At 31.6% G+C, this 10,636-nt stretch overlaps 1 pseudogene; it reads right to left on the bottom strand.

Moving 5' to 3' along the window:
- Nucleotides 1-9,447: 9,447 nt before the first annotated feature.
- On the bottom strand, nucleotides 9,448-10,334 carry LOC146907428 (F-box/kelch-repeat protein At3g23880-like; annotated as a pseudogene).
- Between the last annotated feature and the right edge of the window lie 302 nt (nucleotides 10,335-10,636).

Raw genomic sequence — 10,636 nt, 5'->3', positions numbered from 1 at the left:
AGGCGCAACATTATGTTTTGGAAAACAAAACATATCAAGAAATTGGGAAAGATTAGGAAAACCCAAAGAAATAATTGTTGCAGATAAGTCAAAACATCAAATATGGTTTGTTTTGAAAAATATCTCAATTACTATAGAAGGTCATGAATTTTTCATACCAACAATTTATCTCCATGATTCAGGATTAGATTTAATCATTGGAAATAACTTTTTAAAGTTATATGCACCGTTTGTGCAAAATGTTAAAACTATTTCTTTACTTTGGAAAAATTTAGCAAACCCCAAAGAAAAGACAAAAGTTATAACAACAAAAATTATAACTAGAAATGAGATTATTCAATTAATTTCTGAAAATCTTATAAACCTAAAGAGTATTTGGGAAGAAGGAAAATTATTTTTAAATCTTGAAGAAATAGAACAAAAACTTGATGCTGTATGTTCAGAAGATCCTTTAGATAATCTGAAAAATACAAATCATGAACTTGTTACCATTAAATTGCGAGACCCTAATAAGGAGATTAATGTAAAGTATAAAATGCCTTATTCAGTGCAAGATAAATTAGAATTTCAAAAGGATATAAAAGAACTTCAAGAAAAGAAGTTAATTACTCCATCTGCAAGTCCACATTCGGCACCCGCTTTTTATGTGACAAATCACAATGAAATAAAAAGAGGAAAAGCTAGAATGGTGATAAATTATAAGAAACTCAATGATGCTACAATCGGAGATTCTTATAAATTACCACGAAAGGATTATATTTTGCAAAAAATAAAAGGATGTGATTGGTTTTCATCTTTTGATGCAAAATCAGGATACTATCAAATCAGACTTTCAGAAGAAACTAAGCCTTTAACAGCTTTTTCATGTCCACAAGGTCATTACCAATGGAATGTCCTTCCGTTTGGACTAAAACAAGCACCATCTATATACCAAAGATTTATGGATAATGCTCTTAGAGGATTAGAACATACATGTTTGGCATATATTGATGATATTTTAGTTTTTACAAAAGGAACTAAAGAACAACATCTTAAAGATGTAGAAATTGTTTTAAATAGAATTTCAGAAAAGGGAATTGTTATTTCAAAAAAGAAATCACAATTAGCCAAAAAGGAAATCGAGTATTTAGGCCTTATTTTTAAAGAAAATGGCACCCTCGATTTATCTCCACATGTTCAGGAAAAGATTCAAGCTTTCCCTGATGAATTGAAAGATCGAAAACAAATTCAAAGATTTTTAGGATGTTTGAATTATATTGTCAATGAAGGATTTTTCAAAAACCTGGCAACTGAAAGAAAGATTTTACAGAAAAAGATATCTGAGAAAGTTCCATGGTCATGGACTGAACAAGATACTCTAACTGTAAAAACTATTAAAAGAAAAATTAAAGTTTTACCCAGCTTATACAATCCAACAGAAAACGATTTTTTAATTGTTGAGATTGATGCTGATAAAACAACCTGGGCAGGTTGTATGAGAGCTCTACCTAATGGTAAAGCGATACTGAATCTTGATGATTCGGGAAACTATGTTGGTGATGTAACCCATCAACAAGGAATGAAAGATACTGGAGCAACCCAGTACGCTAAGTCTAGTAGCTCGAAAGAGAAATTAGACAAACTCTCTGATTCATCAGAAAAATTAGTATCAAGAGATACTAAGATTGATTATTCTTATGAAAATATTAAAAATAAGATAAAAGATGAAGATCTTTTACTTTGTAAATATGTTTCAGGATCATTTACAGATACCGAAACAAGATATCCAATTCATGAATTAGAAACATTGAGTTGTGTTAAAGTTTTAACAAAATGGCAAATGGAATTAATTCCAACCAGATTTTTATTAAGAACAGATTCCAAATATGTAACTGGATTTTGGAAATATGACCTTCGTGTCAATTATAAATATGGAAGACTTGTAAGATGGCAGATGAAACTTCAACCGTTTCACCCATATATTGAATATATAAAATCTGAAAAGAATTGCTTTGCAGATGCACTGACAAGAGAATGGAAGCAGCTATAAAGACGCTACAGAATTCTCTCAGACAAAAACAGGAGCAAATTGCCTCTGCAAAAAATCGTCTAGAAACTCTTCTTTCTGAAGAGGGGGAGATGATATTAACAATTCAAAACCTTGAAAAACTTTGTAAAAAAGAAACATCAACAGTTTCAGAATCTAAAAATAGTGAAAACTGGGATCTGCTTGGTCAAGATTCTGGAAAGTTCAACTACTATGCAAAATACTCAGCTCCAAAAGAGTCAAACATCCCAATTGAGTCAATAGAACCAAAAGGATGGAAATCCCAAACAACTGTCCTTGCAGATTTACCAAAAACATCTTGGGCTGATAAAGTCGAAGAAGATGAAAGAAAAAATGGAAAAGAAAAAGAACCCATTGATCAACAAACAAGCCAAAAGATTGACAGTCAACTTGGAGGCAAAAAGAAAGCTTATGTAATTTTTGATGGACCTATGAAAGGTATCTACCAAAACTGGGAAACCACAAAGTTACATACAAACGGCAAAAATGTCAGATACAAAGGGTATGAGACCCTTGAAGAAGCAAAAACAGCCTACAACGCTGTTTACAAAGAAGTTGCAACAGCAAACAATATAGTCCAGCCATCAAAAATGGAGACTAAGAAGAAAATATCTGTAGATAGAATTATCTATGGAGAAAGCAAATTTGTTAAAGAAGTCACCATTGGAGACTACTACAAAAACTGGAGATGGTTAACCAACTACTCAGAAGAGTTAAAAACAGAATGTTTTTATCCTAGCAACAACGGGATAGAAGTAAAAGCTGTAACAGTCCCAGGCGTAGGAAAAGAATTAGTCAGATCATTCTATGATTGTGGAATGATTAAAACAATGTATCTTCAAGAAGATGCAGGAAGAAAAATTCATGAACTAGAACTTCTTCCAAAAGATATAGGCGAAATCGCTTATAAGTTCAACAATAGCTTCGCAAAAGGTAAAGAGTTCTTTTTATCTTTTACTTCAACTTATCCATGGTTTGAAGACGATGAAGTTATTAAAGCCAGACACTTAATCAAGATTGGCATTTCAAATCATTCATATCCAACAAATGATGGAAGAGATGTAGATCCAAGACCAGAATGTTTTCTGCATCAAATGGAAAAATTCTATGATGCTCTCATCAGATTTGGAGTAAAATTACCAAACTTCAGGGTAATTACTGCAAAAGAAAGTTTTCTAGTCTATAGTGATTCAAGGAAACAAGCAAAAGAAGAGCATCTTCAGCAAATCCTAAAGTTTGAAGAAAACTTTAGTGGGCTTGAAGCAGACTTGGGCCATCTACCCGACCCAATCCAACAGGAGTGCTGCCGACACTTTCAAAAATACAAAGGACACCAATGCAAGTGGTGCGCAAAGGACATGAAAAACGTGGCCGACAAAGAATCGTTGTATGATAGCGACATATCACCAAATAACGAAGAAAATGTAGAAAGTTAGTAAGCATGGGACCCATTTAGAGATAAGCCTTATCTCTAAGGCAATTATGTAATCTACTTTTCTGTATTTTCTTTATTTCTTTTATCATATAGTAAGCTGTAGCCAGCTGTAAGGATGGAGACGTAGTACCTATCTGTAAGTCTCTATAAATAAGAGCCTTGAAGCTCATTTGTATTCACCATGTTTTGAAGCAATATAAGTTATATCGTTTGATATGAGCTTGCCTCTTAGTTTTAAGAACTAGTGGTCCTATAGTGGTAAAACACTATAGTTGAGAATTCTTGAGATAATACTCTGGAGGAATTCGCCCTGAGTTGGGATAAACTCAATACAAGCAGAAAAAACTGCTGAAGATCAGATTGCTGAAGCAAAACAACCCATATTTCTGAAGAAAAATCAGGTATGAATTTATCAAAATTATTATAAAATATGTCTGAAGTTTCATATTTTGAAGGAACATCTAGTTATCATGCTGATAGCATAATAGATAATAAAATTGAAGAAGCAGATTTGTCTTTAACTGCTGAAGAAAATTTTAAAAGAAAGTTTAGTAAACTTAAGGAATTTCTGTCAAGAAAAAATATTCTAAAATTCGGAATAATGGTAGGAGAGGAAGCAATTCCAATTGAAACAACTAATGGAAAAATAGTTATATCAACTATAGATAAACAACAAATCGATAAAAGACTTGGAAAATTTTCTGAAAACGAGAGAAAAAAGATTGGTTATATTCATATATCAACCATTCAAATTCTAATCAAAAGTACCTTCATGAAAGGTATTGATTCACCTCTAGAAATAGCTCTAGAAGATTCTAGAATTAGAAATAAAAAACAAGCAGTAATTGCAAAAGGAAATTGTAATCTAAAATATGGAAAGATAAAATTTGATATAAATTTACAGATGGGATTATCCCTAAAAGATATAGATTTGAATAAATCTATAGTTTTTCATTATAAGCTAAAAGATTCAACATTTATGAAAGAAGGTAATCATCCTTTTACAATATACTACAGAATTAATTATGCTTTGAGTAATTCACATCATAGCATAGAATTTATAGGAAAAGAAACAATTCATATTGATGAATTATTTACACCATTAATTACTTTGGAAACACCAATATTTAAAGATATCACGAGAAATAGTTTTTCTCTGATAGAAGCAGAAAAGAATATGTTTGAAGAAACAGAAAAACCGTTGTTTAGAAGCCAAAGTCTTCGATTAACATCACCGAACAAAGATCAAAAAGATTTTAGCAAATCATTAAGTTCTCAAACCATATTTGAAGATGATACTTCATCCTCATTCGAACCACCTAGAAAGGATTTCGAAATAAGCAGAGAAAAAGAGCTTAAGGATCTGCATGATTCTATAAAAACTCTATCGATACAGGTTAATAAGATTAATCAAAGACTATAAAAGGTCAAAATGCCTGGTCTAACTCTTAAATCAGAATTAATACTTTTTAAAACTAGATTACAACATCTAGTAAGTGATATAGAATGGTATTATGATCTAATATCATACAAACAAATAATATATAAAGCTCAAACTTTAATGAGATCTCATATAGATTTAATTGAAGATCTGGTAGAAGAAATGCAAGAAAATCTCACAGAGAAAAATCTCACAGAGATTCAAATGAAAAGAGCAAAAACTCTTTTAGAACCTTTTTGGGGCTTAGAAGGAATTGAACACCTTATAAACGAAGCTCGAGAAAAAGATGAAATTCGAAAAAATTCCGCTGGTAATTCTGCTGAAAATCTATAATGCCTGGATTAAATCTAAAAACAGAGTTACAACTCTATAAGCAAAGACTAGAAGAAATAATTTCTGAAATAAATTATCAAAATACAAGAATTATATTAAAACAAATTCTTTTTGCTTCACAAGATTTAATAATCTACCATGTAGGTTATATTTCTAATTTATTAGAAGAAATAGAAGATTCGAATACTCTTACAAGTATTCAGCAAGAAAAAGCAAAAAGACTTTTAGAACCCTTTCAAGGTTTAGAAAAAATCGAAAAAATGTTAAAACAAATAAAAACTGATCAAATGTTAGAACAAGAAAACCTCCGCTGGAGAATCAACAATTAGATATGCCTGGACTAGATCTTATAACAGAATTAAGACTCTTCAAGAAAAGGCTAGAAGACATAGTCTCTGAAATAGAATTGTATTATGAAAGAATTGTTTTTAAACAAACTCTTTACAATTCTAGAGAATTTGTTATATATCATATAGAATATATTGAAGATCTATTAAGAGAGACAGAAGATTTAGAAAATCTTACTCAGATACAAAAACAAAGAGCTAAAACACTCTTAAAACCTTTTCAAGGATTAACTAAAATCGAACAAATGTTAAACGAAGTTCGAAAAAATTCCGCTGAAAACCCCATTTCAAACCTGGTATCAGAGCCGGAAACACAGTCCTAAGGGATAAACATGAAAATAAAAATAAAAAAGAAATTAAAAAATATTTTTTATATAAAACAAAAGCTTTTTAAAATCGTATTTCCAAATAACCGATTTAAAAAGACATCCACGTGGCACTCTCCCATTAAGCCACATAAGCGACTTTTCCAGAAAAGTCATAAAAACAACTGCACCATAGCAGTCCCCTTATTAAAAACCTGTGATTGATTTTGTCAAAAAAAAAAAACCTGTGATTGACGAAGTCATAACAAAAAATGAAATTAAAAAAAGAGCAAGCATTTTTTGGGATAAACAAAATCTGGAAGCAATTTTTCCATGTCAATGGATGAAATTTCCGTATACTTAATAGAAAACAAGAATGAACAAGTGTCGATTTGATTATTTCTATTAAATGTTGATTTTATCAATTTTTTATTTTTTGTCAAGTGATCTGAGATTAATTTCTACTATAAAATAACTATCATTAAACCTCCATTGTCATGATATATGATATGTCTGTGATATATGATATGTCTGTGAAATCGAAAAAAAATAATATTAAACCTCCATTGTCATGATATATGATATGTCTGTGATTGAAATAAATAAATAAAGATATCTTCTTGATTGCCTCCGTTCACCTTTGGCAATACAATAATGAATCCAATTTTCAGCATTAAATATTATACAGTCCAGGATCCGTTGAAAAAACACACAATAATAGAGCAAGATTACACACACTAGAAGAGTTGGAGATCACAGTATGTTTCTAGTGAGTAATTACGAGCCTTTGATTAAACTGAAATGGAGGATTAGGATTTGGTGTCAACGAATCCGTTGACACCTGGTGTCAACGGATCCTGACTCTATATATATATATATATATATATATATATATATATATATATATATATATATATATATATATAACCACATAATTGCTCTGAACTAAATGTTGAGAAATTCTTGTGTAGAAACACACTTAACACTTGTCATTTACAAACAACGATTGAGAGTGTGACACATAATTAAAACAGACACGTCATTAAAAATTGAAAAATAAATAATTGTTTAGTAAAAAAATGAAAAACCGTTCCTTCTCTCTCCCATCATCCACTTTTTCTGGCATATATGGTTCCCAACCATACTGCTATTTTTTCTTCGGAATTACCATGCTTCTAAGGCAAATTCATCTTGTTAATGCAGCCTGATAACCCATCTTGTTTTTTAATTTGAAAATACTATTATGTTATCTTGCCATTCAAAAGAGAAAATAAAAATACTGATGTTTTCTTTAGCAAAACGGGGTAAAAGAAATAAAACAAAAAACTGAAATTTAGAACAAATGAATAAATAAATTTGTAAGTAAGTAATGGCTAAAGTAAATTATAGCAACAATGCAGAATAATGCTTATGTGGGCTAAAGTTTGATCCATCGATGGGTAAGGTTTTGGGTACCCTTTGCATGTGTAGCCATAGCGGTAGTCACTTGTCGTTATGAACTATGAAGTGAACAATGGTGAAAGAGATGAATTTTTGGGTTGGATTTAAGGATAGTCTTAATAGGAAGAAGATGAAGATTTTTTCTTATTCTAAGCAGCAGTCTGTTCATTGATAGCAGCAATGATCTTGAGCAGGAAAACAATGGTTGGAGAGAAACAACCGTGGAAGAAAGAGAAAAGAGGACTCTAATTTTTAGTAAATTTATTTTACTTTTTTTTTAAGTTAATGATGTGTCACACTCTTATTCGTTGTTTGTAAATGACAAGTGTTAGGTGCGTATCTTCACAAGAATTTCTCCTAAATGTTTTGGAACATTTCAGTGGCAAGAAAGAGGCGTCTGCAAGCAATTCTGTTGACAACGATACAGAAACAATGAACAACAATACTTGTTCACAATATTAAATCAAACATTCTTTCATTCCAGCAAAGGATGACACCAAACTGATAATCTTTCTCTCTCACTACTATCTTTTGCATATATTGCATTGTATGATTCAAATTGTTATTAAGTTTCTTTGTTATTTAGTTTTGTGCTTTTTCTTCTTGTCTGATCCCACTGAGACAAAGGAAGTTGTGCTGCTATTACCTCCTTCGTCAGTCCCTAAATCAACTTGCCCATTTTAAATGAACTAATTTTGCAATTCATTTTGAATTTCTATTCACTATATGGCCATGTCAAATATTTGATCTGAGTGTTTTAGCTCACTGGATGAACCTTAGGGGGACCTCCCAACCAAGGATTTACCATGTACTGTTTGACAAATTTAGTAGTCGCAAAAGCGTAACCATCCAGCAATAATCGCATTGTCCACTCAATTGTTTGATTTTCACGCCCTAAATGAGAGAAAAAGCGATATACTTAACTTAAAATGATAAAAGTTTATTCTTCATGAATTTCAAGGAAAGGCAAACCAAAGGGATGCAGGAAATAAATTTCAAGAGGTGACAAAATTTGAATCCGGATAGTTAAATCTTACCACAAAACTCATAGTGCACATGATAAAATTCTGAACATCTTATAACTTGATAAAAGAGAAAGAACATATTTTGAACAAGAACAAAACAAAAATCTAGTTGACAATTGAACCAAGACATGTAAAATAAGTAAACAAAGGCGCATGTATTAAATTGCAAACAGTACATCTGAAATTTACTTAGTTCCAATTCATCTCCTGAAAAAATCATAATTATTAAACCCTATTCTAATAAATTATTTGTCTTAATCAACCTACGCACAAGACGAACAAGTGCGCTAAGGGAACAAAATACCGCAGCAAAGCAAAACAGACCAAAAATGCATTATCAAAAGGGATATAAATTTCCTCTAACACAATAAAAATGAGTACTATAATTGAAGCACTTGTAGTTACGATAAGCCTCTTTCTTTCTTCCTTCCTGTAATTTCTTCATCCAACCATGAACCATCGATAACATTGATATATTTGAAGTTGGAATTGCAGATCTACAATTCAAAAAGAACTTGTGTGATGTCTCAGATTGGAGAGTGAAATCCCAAAACACAAATAAATCAAAAACAAAAAGTTGCATAATACTCAAAAAAGCAGGAAGCCATATCCCACTATGAACAAAGAAATTAGCTTCAACAATGATGTGCATCAATATGAGCATGTAGCACATGCCACTCTGTGAATGTATAATAAAAACTAGATTCTATAGCAGCATCGTTATCAGAAACACAACAAAAAAATTATTTAAAAAATGTAAACTCGATGTAAATTCTTAATGAGTAAGCAATAGACTAGGAACCTGTACAATTAAAGGTATATCTAAAGATTCTTAGTTTTAACAAATTAAAATGAATCTAGCTCAACAAATAGCGTAGACGTGCGCAGACTATTTAAACAAAATAGAGTAAGGTACAATATATATGTAGTTGCAACAACACCGGCATGCTTAAGATATACTTTTTTTTTTTTGAGGGAATGCTTAAGATATACATAGATAACCATGTTCTAAACATCATAATATCATCTCTTAGTGCATTCAATGAGTTAGCTATGCAAAAGTTTTGAAGCAGTTCAGATTATTATAAGTTTGAAGAAACAAATTATGCTTTGATTTTTCCTTTCCTCATGCATGTATAAATCTATATCTATAGATAGTGTATCAAATCCTTGAGGAAGAATCAACTCTTTGTATGTCTCTGTACTCAAATCAAGTGAAATGATCATAAACTGCTCAATGGTAATATACCCGGGATCATAATGATAATTGATGTAATCGTGTATTGCCAAGCAATTAACACTACCACTCAAATGCACACCATCATTTAGGTAACAACCGACGGGAAGATGAATGTTTCTCCAAACATTATCGCCCAATCTAAAAACTCTCGCCTCTTGGAAGGCCACCACCTTATATGTATCAGTTGAATTATCATAACCAAATGTCATTTTACAAAGGGAAGATGTGATGTCAACATGATAATGCCCTAAATTATCAGATATTGTCCTAGTAGCCGGGTTCCAAAAACGAAGCCACATCTCTCTATTCATTGAAGAATAACCTGACAAACATAGCAATCCATTGCAAGAACCAACAACCATACTACATTCCTTTTCCTTCAAACGATAGTAAGGATCGTTTGTATGGGTAATTAACTTGGACGGACTCTCCAGCAAACTTAATGAGATTGGTAAAACACTCTTATTCGTTGTGGTTGGTGAATCTCGATATACCTAGGTGATTGCAAGTTGGGGGTTTCGCATAGATCGCTGAAGGTGAAGTTTGACGAAGAAAGGATTAGAGATTAGGGTTTCCCACGACTTACAACAGCATTTGAATGCGTCAGAGATTTGACAGGAAGGAAAGAAAGCAATTCTGTGATAAGTTCTTCAGGAAGGATTATTGGCGACGACGCCACGTTGGACGGACACTTCAGATGTTTCGCTGATAAGAGATTCATGAGAGCGGCACTGTATATAATTCAACCGGCGGCTGGAAGCATATATAAGAGATTATAGTTTCTTTTTTATTCTAGTTTAACTATATAAAAAAGAAAAACTAATAAAAAAATTAAGGGTCATGTTAACTTGTGCCCCAAGGGCACAAGTTAAGAATCTAAAAAAGGAATTAAAACATAAAGTTTGTATTGAAAAAATAAGTTTTTAAACTTTCAAGACATTGAATGCACGATTTCCAAAATTAAGTTTCTACATTTAGCTTCTAAACTTGTGCCTTGAGGGCACAAGTTAACATTTCCCAAAA

Source organism: Medicago sativa, chromosome 7, assembly GCF_051527215.1.
Source record: "Medicago sativa cultivar Bolivia chromosome 7, Bolivia_mono, whole genome shotgun sequence".
Classification (NCBI taxonomy): domain Eukaryota; kingdom Viridiplantae; phylum Streptophyta; class Magnoliopsida; order Fabales; family Fabaceae; genus Medicago; species Medicago sativa.
This window is presented reverse-complemented; position numbering and strand designations above follow the sequence as displayed.